At 37.9% G+C, this 21,320-nt stretch overlaps 1 protein-coding gene and 1 long non-coding RNA gene across 2 annotated transcripts in view; one reads left to right on the forward strand and one right to left on the reverse strand.

Annotated features, from left to right (window-relative positions):
• AGL (amylo-alpha-1, 6-glucosidase, 4-alpha-glucanotransferase) overlaps positions 1-15,376 on the reverse strand; it is a 104,125-nt gene extending 88,749 nt beyond the window's left edge. Inside the window, exon 1 of the mRNA XM_027536420.1 lies at positions 15,293-15,376. The gene's annotated coding sequence lies outside the window, so the exon portion shown is untranslated. The remainder of the gene's footprint in view (positions 1-15,292) is intronic.
• Positions 15,377-15,498: 122 nt separating this feature from the next.
• Positions 15,499-19,985, forward strand: LOC113889570. The gene is made up of 3 exons (XR_003510290.1): positions 15,499-15,629; positions 18,558-18,781; positions 19,528-19,985. It is a non-coding gene; the product is annotated as an uncharacterized LOC113889570 (long non-coding RNA).
• The last annotated feature ends 1,335 nt before the right edge of the window (positions 19,986-21,320 follow it).

Here is a 21,320-nt window from a genome sequence, read left to right on the forward strand (position 1 = left end):
AAGAATAGATGAAATAATGAAAGCATTTAAAGTGGCATTTAGCATTTCGCAAAAATTAGGCTTTTAATTTGGCTTTCCCTGGTGGCTTAGCAGTAAAGAACCTGCCTGTCAATGCAAGAGACATGGGTTCAACCTCTGGGTCGGGAAGATCCCTGGAGAAGGAAATGGCAACCCACTCCATTGTTCTTGCCTGGAGAATCCCAGGACAGAGGAGTCTGGTTGGCTACAGTCCATAGGGTCACAGAGTCAGACATGACTGAGTGAGTGAGCATACATGTGTGTGTAAGCATGAGGCTTTTAATAAGGATAGCCTTAAAAAAGAAGGGGTGATGACTGGTTGTCTTTGCTGGATCAAAGAGACAAATGACATCATCAGAAGGTCTCTTACTCTACGTAGTATAAAGGTGAAATCAAAGAGCAAAATCAGAGCCAAGTTTTCAGTCTAAATTGTACAAAACAGAGGAAGAGTAGAGTCTAAGAAGGAAGTAAGGATCAGTTGGTATATAATAAATATTTGTTGGAAAATTTATGAAGATGTACACATATAGAGGTAAATATAGTCGCATTTCTATTGAAACGAAAAACAAATGTTGGGCTCTTAGAGCTAACATAGGAAAAGTCACTTAAAAATTCCTAAGTATTGAGGAACTTTGTTCCTGAGACTATGAACAAAGCTAGTGGAGGTGATGGAATTCCAGTTGAGCTATTTCAAATCCTGAAAGATGATGCTGTGAAACTGCTGCACTCAATATGCCAGCAAATTTGGAAAACTCAGCAGTGGCCACAGGACTGGAAAAGGTCAGTTTTCATTCCAATCCCAAAGAAAGGCAAATGCCAAAGAATGCTTACACTACTGCACAATTGCACTCATCTCACACGCTAGTAAAGTAATGCTCAAAATTCTCCAAGCCAGGCTTCAGCAATACGTGAACTGTGAACTTCCAGATGTTCAAGCTGGTTTTAGAAAAGGCAGAGGAACCAGAGATCAAATTGCCAACATCAGCTGGATCATCGAAAAAGCAAGAGAGTTCCAGAAAAACATCTATTTCTGCTTTATTGACTATGCCAAAGCCTTTGACTGTGTGGATCACAATAAACTGTGGAAAATTCTGAAAGAGATGGGAATACCAGACCACCTGACCTGCCTCTTGAGAAACCTATATGCAGGTGAGGAAGCAACAGTTAGAACTGGACATGGAAAAACAGACTAGTTCCAAATAGGAAAAGGAGTACATCAAGGCTGTATATTGTCACCCTGCTGATTTAACTTCTATGCAGAGTACAGCATGAGAAACACTGGGCTGGAAGAAGCACAAGCTGGAATCAAGATTGCCGGGAGAAATATCAATAACCTCAGATATGCAGATGACACCACCCTTATGGCAGAAAGTGATGAGGAACTAAAAAGCCTCTTGATGAAAGTGAAAGTGGAGAGTGAAAAAGTTGGCTTAAAGCTCAACATTCAGATAACTAAGATCATGGCATCTGGTCCCATCACTTCATAGGAAATAGATGGGGAAACAGTGAAAACAGTGTCAGACTTTATTTTTGGGGGCTCCAAAATCACTGCAGGTGGTGATTGCAGCCATGAAAGACACTTACTCCTTGGAAGAAAAGTTACGACCAACCTAGATAGCATATTGAAAAGCAGAGACATTACTTTGCCAACAAAGGTCTGTCTAGTCAAGGCTATGGTTTTTCCAGTGGTCATGTATGGAGATCCAACCAGTCCATTCTGAAGGAGAACAGCCCTGGGATTTCTTTGGAAGGAATGATGCTAAAGCTGAAACTCCAGTACTTTGACCACCTCATGCGAAGAGTTGACTCATTGGAAAAGACTCTGATGCTGGGAGGGATTGGGGGCAGGAGGAGAAGGGGACGACAGAGGATGAGATGGCTGGATGGCATCACTGACTCTATGGCTGTGAGTCTGAGTGAACTCCTGGAGTTGGTGATGGACAGGGAGGCCTGGTGTGCTGCGATTCATGGGTCACAAAGAGTTGGACACGACTGAGCGACTGAATTGAACTGAGAAGAACTTAGAACATTTTTCTATCTCAAAAATGCCTATAGTCTTGCTGCAAAATCCTATTTTGAACTTTCCTTTGTATTCATTCTGTAATGGTCCAAGACCTCTATTGAGGCAGATGTCTTAGACTGAATAGAGAAAATCTTGTATGTTGCAAAAACAAATGAGAAAACTGCATTGATACCTTTAAAAATATTATCCCTATTACATTGTGCTCTGCATTGCCTGGTGTAGTGCCTGGCACTTAAAGGCATTCAATAAATGTCTACAGGAATGAAAGAAAGATAGAAGGAATGAATAACTAAATATGCTAGAATATCTATACTTTTATTTCTGGTTTAATGAATAATTCATTTAGGCTAACTTCATCTTAAATCTTCTTTCCGTTATTTCTTTTTTTTTGCTCTTGTGTAGGTAGTTGAATATTTGATTGAACAAGGCTTACAGAACTAACATACTGAGATACATTTATTGGTTTTTTCCCCTCTTTTATTTTTATTATTGTAAAATACACATAGCATACAATTTACCATCTTAATCATTTTAAAGTATACAGTTCAATGGTATTAAGAACATTCATATTATTGTACAATTATCACCACTGTCTCTCCAGAACTCTTCTCATCTTGAAAAGGCTGAAACTCTATATATTCATTGAATGATAAACTCCCCATTTCTCCCCTCCTTCCAACTCCTGGCAAGCATCATTCTGACTTTCTGATTTTGATTACTCTAGATACCTTATATCGGAGAGGGCAGTGGCACCCCACTCCAGTAGTTTTGCCTGGAAAATCCCATGGACGGAGGAGCCTGGTAGGCTGCAGTCCATGGGGTTGCTGGAGTCACACATGACTGAATGACTTCACTTTCACTTTTCGCTTTCATGCGTTGGAGAAGGAAATTGCAACCCACTCCAGTGTTCTTGCCTGGAGAATCCCAGGGACGGGAAGCCTGGTGGGCTGCTGTCTGTGGGTCGCACAGAGTTGTACACGACTGAGGCGACTTAGCAGCAGCAGATACGTTATATAAGTACAATCGTATAGTATCTCTCTTTTTGTGTTGGTCTTATTTCATTTAATATAATGTCCTCAGGGCTTATCTATGTTGTAGCTTATGTCAGAATCTCCTTCCTTTTTAAGGCTGAATAATATTCCATTGTATGTATATACAATTTATTTATTCATCTGTCAGTGAACACTTGGGTTGCTTCCTCATTTTAGTGTGAATAATGCTGAGAACATGGCTGTACTAATATTTCTTCAAGACCCTGCTTTTTAATTCTTTTGTATGTACCAGAAGTGGAATTGTTGGATCATATGGTAAGTCTGTTTTTCAGTTTTTGAGAAACTGTCATACTGTTTTCCATAGCAGCTTTACCATTTTACATTCTCATGAACAGTGCACAGGGGTTCTAGTTTGTTTGCATCATTGTTTTTTTTTGCACACTTATTGTTATTGATAATAGTGATCCTAAAGGGTTTGAGGTACATCATCATTCTGATTTGGGTTTGCATTTCCTTAATAGTAGTGATGTTGAGCATCTTTGCATGCGCTTATTGACCATTTGTGTGTTGTATTTGGAGAATTGTCTGTTTTTGTCAGTCTTTGAATTGAATTGTTTCTCTTGTCATGATCTCTATACTTTCTAGCTATCACATATAGATATGCAAATATCTTCTCCCATTCATGGGTTGCCTTTTTACTCTATTAATTGTGTTCTTTGATGCACAGGAGTTTTTAATTTTCATGAGGTGCAATTCATCTATTTTTAAATTTTATCGCCTGTGCCTTTGTGTTTTATCCATGAAATCTTGCCAAATCCAATATCATGAACTTTATGCCCTATATTTTCTTCTACGAGTTTTGTAGTTCTATAGTTATATAAATATTTATGTGATATAGTTTTACACTTAAGTCTTTGGTCCACTTTGAATTAATGCATATTCATTAGTTATCAGTCTAACTTCATTCTTTTGGATAGGAATATCTAGTTTTCCCCCCACCATTAGTTGAAAAGACTGTCCTTTTCCCACTGAATGTTCTCGTCATCCTTGTCAAAAAATATTTTGGCCATATGTGTGAATATATGTTTCTGTGCTCCATATTCTAGTCTATTGATCTATACATCTGTCTTTATTTCTTTTTTTTTTTTTTTCAGATTTTTATTTTTATTGAAATGTAGCTGATTTACAGTGTTAACTTATTCTTCACAGCAAAATGATTCAGTTAGACATTTATATATTCTTTTCCATTATGGTTTATTATAGGATATTAAATACAGTACCCTATGCTATACAGTAGGGCCTTGTTTACCCATTCTATATACAACAGTTTGCATCCTGTTATTGTTGTTCAGTTACTCAGTCCTGTCCAACTCTTTGCAGCCCCATGGACTGCAGCACACCAGGCTTTCCTGTCCTTCACTATCTCCCAGAATTTGTTCAAATTCATGTCCATTGAATTGATGATGCAATCCAATCTTCTCATCCTCTGTTGCTCCTTTTTCCTGCTGCCTTCAATCTTTCCCAGCATCATCATTTTCAATGAGTCAGCTCATTGCATCAGGTGCCCAAAGGATTGGAGCTTCAGCTTCAGCATCAGTCCTTCCAATGACTATTTAGGATTGATTTCCTTTAGGATGTCTTTATTTCTTTACCATACTGTTTTGATTATTGTAGCTTTGTAGTAAGTTTTAAAGTCAGGAAGTGTGAGTCCTCCAATTTTGTTCTTCTTTTTCAAATTGATTTGACATTTGGGGTCAAATATTTGGGGTCTCTTGACATCCCCATATGAATTTTACGATAAATTTTTGTATTTCTAAAAAAAAAAATGTCATTGGGATTTGATAGAGATTGCATTATATCTGTGTATTACTTTGACTGATACAATATTTAACCTCCCAATCCATGAACATGGGATATCTTTCTGTTTACTTATGTCTTCTTTAATTCTTTAGCAATGTATTGTAGTTTTCATTGCACAAATCTTTTATTTCCTTGGTTAAGTTAATTACTAATTATTTATTCTTTTTGATGGTATTGTAAATGGAATTGTTTTTATAATTTTTTCAGATGTTTATTGTTAGTGTATAGTGATGCAACTTATTTTTGTATTGACTTTTATCCTGCTACTTTGCTGAATTTGCTTAGTTGTAATAGTTTTTTTCTTTTTTTTTGTAGAATCTTTAAAGTTTTCTAGTATAAGATCATAACATCTGTGAACAGAGATAATTTTATTTCTTTCTTTTCTATTTGGATACCATTTACTTATTTATTTGTTTATTTATTTAACCTACCTAAGTGCTCTAGTGAGGACTAGTACTATATTGAATGTAAGTGATGAAAGTGGGCATCTTTGCCTTATTCTTGATTTTAGAGGAAAAGCTTCAGTCTTTCATCACTGAGTATGATTTTGCTACAAATTTTTCATACATGACTTTTATTTGTTGAAGCAGTTTTTGTCTATTCCTAGTTTGTTGAATTTTTGAACAAAAGGATGTTGAATTTTGTCAAATGCTTTTTTCCTGCACCAATTGAGATGATCCTTTATTTCTTTTTAAGGATATGCATCTCCTTTTCCCTTTTGGAGTGTCACAGGAAAGGTTGCTGGGCTTGAATTTGCTATATCTCATGGCAGTATAATAAGCCTATGGCTAGTATATACAGTATGGTGCGAACAATGCTGCATTTACTATCTTTTCAAAAGTATTATTATTACTATTATTAATTTTGTTTAAGTTTTAAATCTTTCTCAGTTATGAATTGGAGTTGATTGGACAGCTGATTTCATGGGTCTTTTGCCCAACTCAAATGGTGGAAAACAGACTTCTCAAAACAAAGCTTCCAAAATGGAAGAATGCATAAGATATCCTGACAATAGCAGTCATAGATCCATTTCTCCTACAGAGAGTGAGTTCTTGAGGGGAGAAAATGTAAACATACCTAGAACTGGAGGTTGTTGTATAATAAACAACCTTAATATATAATGTTTGTATAATAAATCCTTAATAAAACATCTTGGAGGGTATATACATACTGTTTGTATAATAAACAAAGACTTAATACAACATCTTGGAGGGCATCAAAGAACCACAGTGTTTCCCTTGCTCTTTCTCCCCTCTCCTTTCCCCAAGAGACTGCATGAAACTCAGTAACTTTCATAGTGTTGATTTATTTTGAAATATAAAATTAAAGTATCCAAGTTCTGCAAACAGTGCAAAACTGAGCAATCATGCATTTAAATTTGACTCAGCATTGTTGAATTGAAATATTTAGACTTTGGGATTAAGAGAAGATTGCAGTTTTCCTAAAAATCCATCTCACTATTCATTACTTTCTCATTTTAAGCTTATAGACACACACATTATTTAATTCTCAAGAGTTAAGTTGATAGGCTGTCTGAGGGTAGATGTAAAAACTGTAATATGAAACCAGAACTGAGAACAGAGGTACTTTGACTAACTTTTCAATGTAGGTTTTATGTTATAGAAAGCATCACATAGTACATTGTATGAAAATAAAATTAGATGAAGAGTAATCTATGAGTGATACCTGCTTTATAGATTCTCAATTTGATGACCAATCATCAGTATAAAAATGGCAACCCACTGCAGTATTGCCTGGGAAATCCCATGGACAGAGGAGCCTGGCTGGCTACAGTTGATGGGGTCACAAGAGTCGGACATGACGTAGCGACTAAACCACCACCACCATAACCTAATTTACCAGAACACTTAACCAAAGTATTTCACTGATGATCAAGTAAATTCTGAGGAAAGGTCAGTGGTATAACTACAAAGGCCAATCTATTTTAATTTCCTAAGGTTTAAAAAAAGCCCTCTTCTCAATTTACAGTGACTGAGGGAGTAATTTTCCTGCTTACACAGTGATAAATGGTTTGTACATCGTGAATGCAACATAGTGGATAATCAGCAAAACTTTAAATTAAATTAATCAACACTTTGTAAAGTTCTTTCCATGAACATAGGTAACATATCCTATCAAGGAAAATGATTCTTTGCCTTGCTATTGCTTCTTTGATTATGGAAAAATACTAATAAGCTTTCACTTTCTTTTTTTTTTTTTTTTTAATGTTTTACTGGAAAGAATTTAGGTAGAGATTTAAGCATAGTAAACTTTATAACATATATGTGTATGACTGGGTCCTTTCACTGTTCTCCTGAAACCATTACAACATTGTTAATCAGCTATACCCCAATATAAAAGAAAAAGTTAAAAAATATGAGAATCACTGTTGTGCACCAAGAATTAATATAGCATTGTAAATCAATTATACTCTGAAAACAAACAAGCAAATTCATAGGGAAAAAGATTGGATTTGTGGTTACCAGAGGAGTGGGGTGGAGAGGGTGTTGGGAGAGGGAAGAAAGTTAAGAGAGTAAATCCTAAGAGATCTCATCACGGCGAAGATTGTTTTTCTTTTGCATCTATATAGAATGACAGATGCACACTAAACTTATTGGGGTTATTATTTCGTGATGCATGCAAATCAAATCATTATGTTGCACAACTTAAACTTATACAGTGCTTTATGTTATATCTCAATAAAACTGGAAGAAAAATGGATAATAAAATGTAACTGCCTTAGGTTTGAAAATAAAGAAATATATAAAAAGTGTGTGTGTGTGTGTGCACTTTGTCGCTCAGTCATATCTGACTCTTTGTGACCCCATGAACTGTAGCCTGCCAGGCTCCTTTGTCCATGGGGATTCTCCTGGGAAGAATGCTGGAGTGGGTTGCCATGCCCTCCTCCAGGGGATCTTTGCCCTCCTCCAGGGGATCTTCCCAACCCAGGGATTGAACCCAGGTGTCCTGCATTGCGTGTGGATTCTTTACTGTCTGAGCCACCAGGGAAGCCCAAGAATACTGGAGTGGGTAGCCTGTCTCTTCTCCAGAGGATCTTCCTGACTCATAGATCGAACCTGGGTCTCCTGTATTGCAGGCAGTTTCTTGACCAGCTGAGCTAACAGGGAAGACCACAATATTTTTAGATGTTCAAGCTGGACTTAGAAAAGGCAGACGAACCAGAGATCAAATTGCCAACATTCGTTGGATCATCGAAAAAGCAAGAGAGTTCCAGAAAAACATCTACTTCTCCTTTATTGACTACGCCAAAGCCTTCGACTGTGTGGATCACCACAAACTGTAGAAAATTCTGAAAGAGATGGGAATACCAGACAACCTGACCTGCCTCCTGAGAAATCTGTATGCAGGTCAAGAAGCAACAGTTAGAACTGCATGGAACAACAGACTGGTTCCAAATCAGGAAAGGAGTCCATCAAGGCTGCATATTGTCACCCTGCTTATTTAACATATAGGGAGGGTACATCATGAGAAATGCCAGGCTGGATGAAGCACAAGCTGGAATCAAGATTGCTGGGAGAAATATCAATAACCTCAGATATGTAGATGACACCACCCTTATGGCAGGAATCGAAGAAGAACTAATGAGCCTTTTGATGAAAGTGAAAGCCAAAAGTTGGCTTAAAACTCAACATTCAGAAAACTGAGATCATGGCATCTGGTCCCATCACTTCATGGCAAATAGATGGCAAAACAATGGAAACAGTGACAAACTTTATTTTTGGGGGCTCCAAAATCACTGCAGATGGTGATTGCAGCCATGAAATTAAAAGATGCTTGCTCCTTGGAAGAAAAGCTATGACCAACCTAGACAGCATATTAAAAAAGCCGAGACATTACTTTGCCAACAAAGTATGGTTGGCATAGTCAAAGCTATGGTTTTTCCAGTAGTCATGGATGAATGTGACAGTTGGACTATAAAGAAAGCTGAGTGCTGAGGAATTGATGCTTTTGAACTGTGGTGATAGAGAAGACTCTCAAGAGTCCCTTGGACTGCAAGGAGATCCAACCAGTCCATCCTAAAGAAAATCAGTCCTGAATATTCATTGGAAGGACTGATGCTGAAGCTCCAATACTGTGGCCACCTGATGCAAAGAACTGACTCATTGGAAAAGACCCTGATGCTGGGAAAGATTGAAGGCGAGAGGAGAAGGGGACGATAGAGGATGAAATGGTTGGATGGCATCACCAACTCAATGGACATGAGTTTGAGTAAACTCCAGGAGTTGGCGATGGACAGGGAGGCCTGGCATGCTGCCATCCATGGGGTTGCAGAGTTGGACGTGACTGAGTGACTGAACTGACTGAACTGACTGAACTGAAACATATTCCAGGAATTCTCATTAGCAGGGCTCAATCTACTGTTCAAATGTCTTCGTCCTCCTTGCTGGACAAAGCTCAGGTGGGCAGCGACAGCTTAGAAGGCATGTGCTTTACCTGAGAGCTGAGTGAACTACTGTGCTCACATTTAAGCCTGTGAAGTTTCCATGTAAAATGGGTGCTACTGCCTTTTATAGTAATTCCCATGTGTATTTCCATGGAATGCTGACAGTGAGTACATAGTGCTTTATCAGTAATTCTGGGATTATCTGAAAAATAGCATAGTATTCTTATGACAGGTTTATGTTAATAAGTTTGATTAGCATAAAGCAAAAATAATTCAATAACTCATATAAAGTTAACAGATCCTTGTTTTCTGATGTGACTAATTTTCTGGTCTTGTGAAGGTCTATACATTTCTGTGCCTGAATGACTACATAGAAAGCTTCTATTTGGGTTCCCCAGGATGTTAGATTAAGCTGGGTGTCATCAATGTGACGCTTTGCTATTTTCAAAGTGTGATCCAGGGACCAATTGCATTGGCATCACTTGGGAGCTTATTAGAAAAGCAGAATCTCAGGCCTAATGCTAGGCCTATTAATTAGAGTTCATTTTGTCCAGATCTCTTGGTGATTTGTAAGCACATTCAAGTTTAAGAAGTACTAGTTGTGCTTTTGTGGCTCAAGGTCATGCCTTTCCTAAACTTCTGCTTTTAGGGACCCTCTATTTTCTGCTCTTCTAGAATCTGTAGGCCATCAGCTAGCCATTTCATTCGGATGTTTTAAAAATTCCCAAACCTGTGACTTTGTGTGCCCTAAGCTGTCTTTTCTTTATTTTGTCGGAGAAGGGAAACTTTTCTTTCTTTGCACTCCCCATATTTTTCATCTCTTTTTACTTGGTGATTTTTGTTTTTGGAGAAAAACAAAGAGCATCACTTCTAGCTTCCAGGGGACATGTTCTGTCTCTGATCAACTTGAAAACTTTTTCTCATGGCATCTCTCAATAACATCAAGGTACTGAGATTTTGTTTACTGCTGAATTCAATCAGAAAGATGAGTTGCCACTAATTTCAATATTGCATAGTTTTATGTAACTTTAGAGTAAAATAAAATAAAACCACCAAAAGGACTACTTGATAACTTACTCTGCTGTGTTCAACTTTTTAACTTTTCATATTATAGACATACTGGGCCTCAGAAATGTCATATTTATCAACAAAAGCTATACTTTCTGTGTCTTAGTAATAAACATTCTATTATTTTGTTCTAGAACTCTAAACCAATTAAGGGAAAATATTGGACATTTTCTGCTATTGTTCTCTTAACCTTTGTTTTCTTTTTATCCATCTTTGTTATAAAAGGAAAAAGCCCTCATGCCACATGTTGCCATTATGAAATTTAGGTATTTATGTGTATGTTATTTTTGTATATGTATCAGAAATCACATTTAGAAATATTCTCTCTAAATTACCCTTAAACATTTTTAGTGGTAAAGTGCTGGGAACATTATGGTTTGTTTCATGAGACCTGTCTTCATTTTGAAACCATATCCTCTCTTTCTTCCTTTTCTCTAAAAACCACCCAGGGTGAAGAAATAAAGTAAGAGAAGTCTGCTAAAATATGTGTACAAGCTATTGTAAATGTCATTTGTTGAATAATGTATAGAATTTCATGGCATAAGGGGCAGGATTCTCTGAAAGTAACCGCAAGAACTCATTCTTGGTTACTGAACCCCTGGACTACCTGGATCCAGGAATAACCCTTTACCCAGTGGGAAAAGTCACACTTGAACTCAGCTTCCTGTAAGACTGATGAAATTGTTTTAGCCTCTCGCAGGAACTACAGCTTTCTATGGTTTCTACTGTCCTCAGGTGCTGGGCAGCTGTTTTCACAGTTACTTCCTCTAAGCAGATGACATGCAATCCAGATTGCCTGACATTTAAGTTGTGTGCATATCTCTTCCCATTATGGTTGCTGTCGTTTGCCCTGTGAGAAATGAGAGCAACAGGGCAGTGGGGACTCTGCCCTGGAGTACTGGACCGAGTGTCCATGAGATGGCCAAGGGACCTTTGTACATCTTCATGGGGAAAATGGGAAAATCAAAGGACTTGTGACTTTTCTTATTGTTGACCCCTTAAGTTTCCTCAATAAAGCTTGTTCTTAAGTATGATCGTGTAAAATTCGCCCAGAGTTCTGGTGAACCTCAGGGGACCTATCTTACATAGCTCATTTACTGGTGATAATCAATCACCAGTTTGTTCTGCATTCTCTGCTTTGGGAGAGTTCCCTGGGACCTATCTTACATAGTTCATTTACTGGTGATAATAAATCACCAGTTGTTCTGCATAGTCTGCTTTGGGAGAGTTCCCTGGTGGCTTAGATGGAAAAGAATCTGCCTGCAATGTGGGAGACCTGGGTTCCATCCCTGGATTGGGAAGATACCCTGGAGAAGGAAATGGTTACCCACTCTAGTATTCTAGCCTGGATAACAGCAACAATAACACAACTAAAATAAAACATCCTTCCCTGGTGGCTCAGTAAAGAATCTGTCTGCAATGCAGGAGACCACCTGCAGTGCAGGAGACCTGGGTTTGATCCCTGGGAAATACCATGGATGGAGGAGCCTGGTGGGCTACAGTCCATTGGGTCATAAAAATTGGACACGACTTAGCGACTAAACCACCGCAGAGAAAGCAGAAGCCCTTAAAAGAACTCCATCACCTGTCCCATTTTCTGTCCATACTATTCTAGTTTCCTTCTGTTACAGTATAGGGGCAATTATTTTTCCTAAGGCTAACAACTCCTCTGGTGCTTTTATTTTACCCATTCCCACCTTCTAAGTTACTTGAAGTTATTAATTATCTTTTATCTTAATATTCAAGGCTTCCCTGGTGGCTCAGCTGGTAAAGAATCCACCTGCAATGCAGGAGACCTAGGTTCAATCCCTGGGTTGAGAAGATGCCCTGGAGAAGGGAAAGGCTACCCACTCCAGTATTCTGGCCTGGAGAATCCCATGGACTATACAGTCCATGAGGTCGCAAATAGACACGACTGAGAGACTTTCACTTTCACTTTCTTTAGTTAGAGCTTTTGAAAACAGGATCAAGTTTCTCCCAATGAAGAGAAAAAGAAAGAGGAAAGGAGGGAGAGAGAAGAAATTTTTTGGTTAATTTCTTCACTCCCTTCTAGATTCTGCCCCTATTTCCTCTGTTCAAATTTTTGAAAAATTGTTTCTACGTACTGTTTCTATTTCTTTCCCCCTGGCCATTTCTAAATCTTTTCCAATCCAACTTCTGCCTACATTGCTCTATCTTCAGTACTTATTAACCATGGCACCATTGGCATGTTAGGCCAATATTTTGTTTGCAATACCGTCCTACACATTTTAGGATGTTTAGCAGCATCTCTGGTCTTTATTCACTAGATGCCAGTAACAGCCCTCTCTGCAGCTGTAACAGCCAAAAATGTCCTCAGACATTACCAAATGACCCCTGTGAAGCAAAATTGAGAATCATTGCTCTATTCCCATGGCTCCTGTTGAGTTACCAATGACTTTCATGATATTAAATCTCGTTTTTTATCTGACTGATAGCTCAGTAGAATCTGACATTGTTAGCCTCTCCTGTCATATTTTTCTCTTGCCTCTATTGACAAAAGTCTCTTGATTTTCCTTTTACCTCTCAGATTGTTCTTTTTTTTCTTTCTTATTTCCTTTTGTTCTCTCTTTCACTCTTTCTTTCCTTCTCTCTCCCTCTCATTTCTCTTCCAAAGCTCTTCTTTTTCTCTTTAAAATATTTTAGGTTCATCCCCTGTCAATTGACAATTAAATGTTGATGAAAGTGAAAGTGGAGAGTGAAAAAGTTGGCTTAAATCTCAACATTCAGAAAACGAAGATCATGGCATCTGGTCCCATCACTTTATGGGAAATAGATGGGGAAACAGTGTCAAAATTTATTTTTTTGGGCTCCAAAATCACTGCAGATGGTGACTGCAGCCATGAAACTAAAAGACACTTACTCCTTGGAAGAAAAGTTATGACCAACCTAGATAGCATATTGAAAAGCAGAGACATTCCTTTGCCAACAAAGGTCTGTCTAGTCAAGGCTATGGTTTTTCTAGTGGTCATGTATGGATGTGAGAGTTGGACTGTGAAGAAAGCTGAGCACCAAAGAATTGATGCTTTTGAGCTGTGGTTTTGGAGAAGACTCTTGAGAGTCCCATGGACTGCAAGGAGATCCAACCAGTCCATCCTAAAGAAAATCAGCCCTGGGATTTCTTTGGAAGGAATGATGCTAAAGCAGAAACTCCAATACTTTGGCCACCTCATGCGAAGAGTTGACTCATTGGAAAAGATTCTGATGCTGGGAGGGATTGAGGGCAGGAGGAGAAGGGGGAGGCAGAGGATGAGATGGCTGGATGGCATCACCAACTCGATGGGCGTGGGTTTGGTTGAATTCCGGGAGTTGGTGATAGACAGGGAAGCCTGGCGTGCTGCGATTCACGGGGTCGCAAAGAGTCAGACACGATTGAGTGACTGAACTGAATTGAACTTGTCTTCTTACTCTGCTGTTTTTCTGGGGACTCTCATCCCCATCCAGAGTTTTAATTTTCTCCTTTAGACTTCTGCTTCAAGTTATGATGAATAGGCTTCAGTGTGGTTAACACATCAATCCTCCCACCACCAGAAATAACAAAAATCTGGACATAATAGTTTCCCCATAGTTTGTGAGTCTTTATCTGTACATGATACCCTTCTCTTTTAGGGGAAAAAAATCTGCTTCTGGCTCTATCTTTTGAAGTAGAAAATTAGTTCTTAGAATAATACAAAGCAGACTTCTTCAGGGAGCCTTCCTTGATTTTCCTGGCCATCTCCAACTCCCCATTATGGAGGCCCTTATTAGCCTCCGTATATCTCTTTATTAATGCATAATATAGCAGCAATTTTACATTTACTTGTGTGATTAGTGAGGCCATTGAGTAGAGTATTTAAAAGCAAGGATTTAAAAATAAATACAAAGAAAGTGTTTTCGAGCCAAGACTGCCTGGCTTGGAATCTTGGGTCTTAAATTCTTGGTGCCTCAATTTCCTTAACATGGGAATAGTAATACAACCTATTTTCAGAGTTGTTATGGGCCTTAAATGATTTATATAGTGCTTAGAACATGGCTTGGAGCATAGTAAGCACTGTCACCTGTAATTTTTGGAATCTAGTTTTCATCTGTCTCTCCTACATTTTGCTCATGATTTTGTCCTCAGTGTCAACACAGTTCATGAGACATTGCAGGCATGCAGTAACTGTCAGAGTCACGTATAAATAAAAGTGTTTGGACAAAAGAAATGCTATATACATGGGAAGCAGATTTGTATAAGTGAAAAAGTAGAGAGTCTGCACTGTGTTTTTAAAAATGATTCTATTTAAATAGTCATTCGCTGTTTCTATTTGTACAACCTATGCAAGAAGGGAAATAGGTAATTATTTTTAATTCTAGGAGAATTCAAACAATATTTTATGCTGGATGAGTTCATTATAACAGAATCAGTCAAGTCAGAGACTTTCAGTTAAAATATTACTCAAATATTTCGTAAGTGAAGAATATAGTCAAATTCAAATTTCTGTATTAAATACATAAGAAGTAGACATAATTCTTCATAACAAACCATGAAAATAAACATTTTAGTCTCAGAGCTTAAGGATTATACAGCAAAGAATCATTTTAGGTTTTAAAATAGCACACATATCTTGTAAACAACATGTTAAGGACTCGAGTTTTTGATGACAAGGTACCAAATAAATATAAATCTGACAAGCAAACATGGCTGGCAAGCATGCATATGAAATTATTTCTTTGGTTTAGAGGTTGCTGGATTCTTTGACTCATTATGAATTATTGGACATTAATAGTTGAGAAGTACCTGTGCCACATGAGCAGCAATAATTCAATGCAAACAAATCTAAACTTGAGATATTCCTAAAGTAGTATATTGTCATTTGTATTAGCTCAGGCTCTCATAACAAATTACTACAGATTGTGTGGCTTACACAACAGAAATGTATTTCTCACAGTTCTGGAGGCCGGGAAGTCTAAGATCAAGGTGCCGACTGGTTTTATTCCTGGTGAGGGCTCTTTCCTTTGTTTGCAGACAGTTATCTTCTCACTGTGTCATCACATGGTGGAGGCAGAGAGCTCTGGGGTCTCTTCCTCTTCTTATAAGAGCACCAGCCCTATCAGATTAGAGCTCTACCCTTATGCCCTCATTTAACCTTTATCACTCCTCACAGGGTCTGTCTCTAAATACAGTCACACTGGGTGCTGAGCCTTCAACATATGAATTTTTGGGAGAACACCAACATCCAATTCATAACACCATTAAAAAGGAGGAGAAAATATTTTTATTGGGGTGAGTATACCAAAAACTTTCAGAAGAGGCTTTTAAGATTGGTTTTAAAATGATCTGGACTTGCAGAGACGGGGAGGAAAATTATGCCATGATCTGAATAGTGTATGTGGAAAGCAGACGGGATGTAGGATCTATGTAGGGCTAATGAGGATTTCAGAATATAGTCAAATTCTGATTGGTTTCATAGTATGTGAGGAGAAAATGAGTGAATTTCAGGTCATTGAGAAATTTGAATGATGAGTTATGGAGTTTGTACTGTATTGCGTGAGCAGCAGGAACCCACAGTTTTAAAAAAGGACTGTTAAGATCCGATTCTTAGATTAATCAAAGAAGATTAATCTAATAGAAATGTCAAGGGGCTGAAATTGGCAGTTTAGTACTTGTTAGGAAGTTATATTAATAGTCAGGAAAGAGGTAATGAGAGCCTGAGCTATAATAGTGGTAGCAGGTATTTACTCATGAGTCAAACACTGACCTTTCTCATAATACTCTAATGGAAAACATACAAATAAACTAGTAATTACAATATAATAGGATAAAAGCTGGAATAAGATTCAACTGACTAAAAATGTATAACAGTAACATTAAACTTGTATATGCCTATAATATATACTCAATATTTACAAAGCAAAAGTGGATAAAACTATAGGGAAAAACTGATAAATCTACAATCACAATGGAATATTTCAACATGTATCACAAAATTGATGATAGGTTAAGCAGATAAAATATTAGAAAAGATACAGAAGATTTGAATAATGGAAGTAATTATATCGATGTTGGCTCAAATCAGAGAACAATATATTCAGCAATTAGAGAATTTATATAAATGCTGTTTCTCCTTTTCCCTTTCTCAAATTCTCTTTTATAGTCACTATTTCCCAACTTTTCAAAAGAAATACCTCTTATTCATCCCAAATCTTCCAGGATGCATCACTCGGGATAAACAATCTTGAGAGGAACAGTCAGAGTATTGGTATTAGAGAAGGCTCTTAGAAACCTTTCATAGGCCATTGCCTTTTCCTGTCTTGTATGAATGTCTAGTAAGGGTGAGGCATGGCATTAGTAAAGGAGTAGTTTCACCCTTTAGGGGATGTTCCAAATTCAGTAGCATGGGACAGTTGCAGTGATGAACTGTGGTTGTTTGACTACCTTACTCTTTCATACTCTCATTATTACCAAATAATGAGTTACTCATGAGGGAGTCATAGCAGAGCAACACACTGGGGTAGGGGAGAAAGCGGGGCAGGGAGGACCTGGTGGAGCTGGCCCTGGTGCTGAGCCCCCACACCATAGCTATAGCCTGGCCAGTCAAAGGAGTGGAGACTCTTAAGTCTTGCCCTGGTAAGAAGCACCTCCTAAGAAAGAAACTGGGAGAAAATGATAGATGTGGCTTAACCAATAACTGCCAATAATGATGAAACAAAAAGTAGCTCTTCTAAACTATCAGTAATAAAATGTATCAACTATATTGAGGAAAACACACTTGATTATCTATTTTCCCATGGAAAATGATATCAAAATGAATTGTCATTTGAAGAGATGATTAAAAGTATTGAGCCAATAAGTGTAGAAAAATTGTTAAAGAGATATGAATTAATATTGTTATTCTTATATTTTCTAAGTTACATGATGTTTATGGAATTTATCCTTTTAAAATGTATAATTTGTCATAGTTTTATTCTAATATTATTTAAGTATTTACTTTTCCACCTAATTTTTTAAATTTATAATGTATTCTTTTCACAAAGAGGTCTGGATCTCATATAAGCTTTAGACCAACAAAACCTGAATCCATCCCTAGACTTGATACATTTTCTATTTCTCTTCCTATTTGTCTTTCTGTTTTTCCCACCATTCTTTTTCATGCTCTTAAAAAAGTAGGACCTAAACTAATATATAAGGAATGTAAAATAAAATATTTTAAAAAATCACCTATGATACCGTACCCTAAACTTCAGAAAACCAGTTTTATTAAATCAAGTTCTCCTTCTCTGATGTTAAGTTATTCTAATTATCAGATATAAAATATATTAATATATCATAAATTTTACTAACAAAACTCATTCTCATCTACTTGAGTTTAAAAATAAGATTTTTTTTTTAGTGCTATAAATATAAATGAAAAACCAGAATAGCTAAATACTGACTCATTCTAGTCATGAAGGTAATATTAATCCAAGGATAAATTAACTTTTAAACATATTAAAAAATATTAGTCAACTTAAAAAATTCATGAATGATACATTCTTTTTAAAATTTCTTTTACATGTATACAGGCAAAATGTTTGGAGACAACTGAGCTAGACAAATAACTATGGAAGACTGTATAAATCAATCATGCAACTCTTTTAAGGGAGCTGCCATCTATTTTTAACTGTCCTGTTGGCAGATTTCAGCAGACAGCTGCATTAGATGGATGGAGGCTGCCTGAGGGTGTGAAGAATATTGCGTTGGCCCACTTATCTCCAGTTGTGAAACCTTTAAAAACCCTAATATTTAAAAATAAGTAATTGAGGCTAAACATTTTTAAAGTTTGGGGTGGAAATAGCTCCCATTAGTGCCATAGAACAGAACGTGGGAACCTACAGGCCTATAATAGCAGGAGTTCTGGCCCATTTCCCTCAAGGCCCTCCTTTTATTTGTCCAGAAATCCTTGTGTTCTTCTTATCAGTACTTAGGAACAGGTGAGAGTGAGGCTGGAATTGATCCAGACCACCTTTTTGGCTCTCTTGTTGATGGATGACTCTAATGGAGGTGCTTGTTTTTAGTTCAGAATTTTTTCCTGCATAACAGGCTTTGCTTTAGGGCTGCCTAGGACCTGGAGCACCAGCAGTAGCTGATTTATGAGGGTATTCTTATAGAAAAGGAGTCTATTCAAACTGATCATAACTCCAGAATCTTTGTTCTTTTCATTTCTTCCCGCAGTCATTTTCCCTGGGGCTGAATCTATTAGATCTACACAGGAGAGCATTGAGAGAGCTAATTGGAAAGATTGCTAAGCTTGCTGCAAGAAGCCAGAGAGGGGCATTTTATTTCTCACTTGGATGCTTGCTGAGCCGCAGAACACGTAGGTCTCCCCTGGAGCTGTCATGGAAGTATGGTGATGAAATTACTAGGAGAACTTGGCTTGTACCCTCTGGGACTTGGAGGTAAACGTGAATATAGAGACTGGTGCCTATTTCTAGTCTAGAGATTTCTGAGGGAGTCTCTATGGATTAGCCCATGTTTGTGGGGCTTGAGGAGACTGTAGTAGAGTATACATAAATAAAGAAGGAGACAATCCCTTATCATATCCATTTGAAGAGGACCTGGAAGTTCTTGAGACTTCTAAGAAAAATGTTATGAGACAAAAAGGAAAACAAGAGTTGCCACGTAGGAAGATAAACTTGTCCTAGTCTACCTCAGTGGGGGATAATACCAAGAATTTCCTGGTGTCTACTGCCACCATGTGGGTACTTACATTTACTGAATTCAAATGTGAGTATTTCCCTCTTTAGGCTAATCCTAAACCAAAGTACAAATAACTCTAAGTGTGTTTTAGTGCTCTTCAGCCTTAGATTGGCTCCTAAGTCCCCTCAAGCTCCTCTGCGCTCTCAGATTCACAAGGAGGTTCCATCACTAAGTACTCTTCTCTTCTGTAGCACTCTGTTAAAATAGTACTAAAACCATGTTGCTGAGACCTCAGTGACTTTGAGCTCTGAAATCAGTTTGAGGCAGAGAAACTCCAAAATGGTCCCCACTTATCTGTTTCCTTTTATTCATGCCCCATGTCACCATTTTACCGTTATCGTGGGTGGGACCTGTGTCTAGCTTCTAACTGACAGATTATGGCAGAGGCGATTGGGTGTCACTTTCATAATTAAATTACATAACGCTGTAATTTCCGTATTGCTAGCAGAGTACCCTGACTGCCTCTGGACTTGAGTGCATGAAGCAAGCATCCGTGTCTGGGAGACCCAGTGAAAATGAACTTTAGGGCAACTACTGGCTGTCAGCAGGCAAGAAACGGAGGCCCCCAGTCCAGCAGGACAGAGATCGCTGACTCCTGCTAGCAAGCATATGAAGCTGGGAGCAGATCCCTCTCCAGTTGAGCTTTCAGATGAGATGCTGGAAACCTCGATTGAAGCTTCATGAGAGACCCCGAAGCAGAGGACCTGGTGAGCTATACCCAGGTTGTGCGAGATGGTACATGTGTGTTGTTGTTAGCCACTAAATGTGTGCTAATTTGTTATACACAATAGGTAACGAATATGCAGTTTTGTGGTTTTGCTTACATCACTCCCCTCTTCACAGGACTGCAGTATAAGTCCCTGGAGATTGTTCTCGGAAATAAATATAACTGACAATCACCACTCTGTGCTCAGAATTGTCCTTCTCCTTCCACCAAAGGTCTGTTACCTGATCAGCTTTGTTGTGCTTGATTTCTCTGGGAAAAGTTCTCTCTCAGGTGACCTTAGCTCCTCACACAAAGGGAGCTTTGTGGGGCCTGCCTATGTGGTTCCCCAGATAAGCCTGAATACTCTTAAATCCAGCAATGATGCAGCTTGGCCTAAAGCTAAGAGCTCACAATATGTCAGATAATTTGTCAATTTCCAGATGCATTATACCAAGGGTCCCCAACTCCCCCAGGGCCACAGATCAGTACTTCAGAGCAGTGAGCAGTGGGTGAGCAAGAGAAGTTTCATCTGTATCTACAGCTACTCTAGTTGCAGGAAAACAAGCTCAGGACTCCCACTGATTCTCCATTATGATGAGTTGTATAATTATTTCATTATATATCACGAAGTAATAGTAAAAGAAGTGAAGTGCAAAATAAATGTAATGCGCTTGGGATCGTCCTGAAACCATCCCACCCCACCAACTCGTCGGTGGAAAAATTGCCTTCCATAAATCCAGTCCCTGGTGCCAAAAGTTTAGGGACTGCTGCACTGACACTACTGTAGCTATAGTTATTAGATTGACATTAAACTTTATTCTTCATTTAAAAAATGTTGCATGCCCTGTGAAATACTTGACTATGAGTAGAAATATAATTCAAAAAAAGACACATGTACTCCAGTGGTCATTTCAGTACTATTTACAATAGCCAGGACATGGAAACAACCTAAATGACCATCAACAGAGGAATGGATAAAGAGGAGGTGGTGCATAGTAAATATGATGGAATATTACTTAACCATAAAAAAGAATGAAATAATGCCACTTGTAGCAACATAGATGGACCTGGAAATGATCATACTAAGAGAGGTAAGTCAGACAGAGAAAGACAGGTATCATATGACATCACTTTTATGTGGAACCTGGAAAGATGAGACAAATGAAATTATTTACAAACCAGAAACAGACTCACAGACTTTGAAAGGAAACTAATGGTTACCAAAGCAAAATGGTTGGGGAGAGGGATAAATTCAGAGTTTGAGATTAACATATATACATAACTAAATATAAAATAAATAATCAAGAAGGACCTAGTGTATAGCACAGGGAACTCTCCTCAATATTCTGTAATAACCTATATGAGAAAAGAATCTGAAAAAGAATGAAAATATGTATATGTATAATTGAATAACTTTGCTGTACGTCTGAAACTAACAAAATTGTAAATCAATTATACACCAACATAAAATAAAAATTAAATTTAAAAAAGGAAGACTATTGGATTTCTTGGATTTGACCAGACAGGAGGAT

The sequence above is a fragment of the Bos indicus x Bos taurus genome, chromosome 3 (assembly GCF_003369695.1).
Source record: "Bos indicus x Bos taurus breed Angus x Brahman F1 hybrid chromosome 3, Bos_hybrid_MaternalHap_v2.0, whole genome shotgun sequence".
Classification (NCBI taxonomy): Eukaryota; Metazoa; Chordata; class Mammalia; order Artiodactyla; family Bovidae; genus Bos; species Bos indicus x Bos taurus.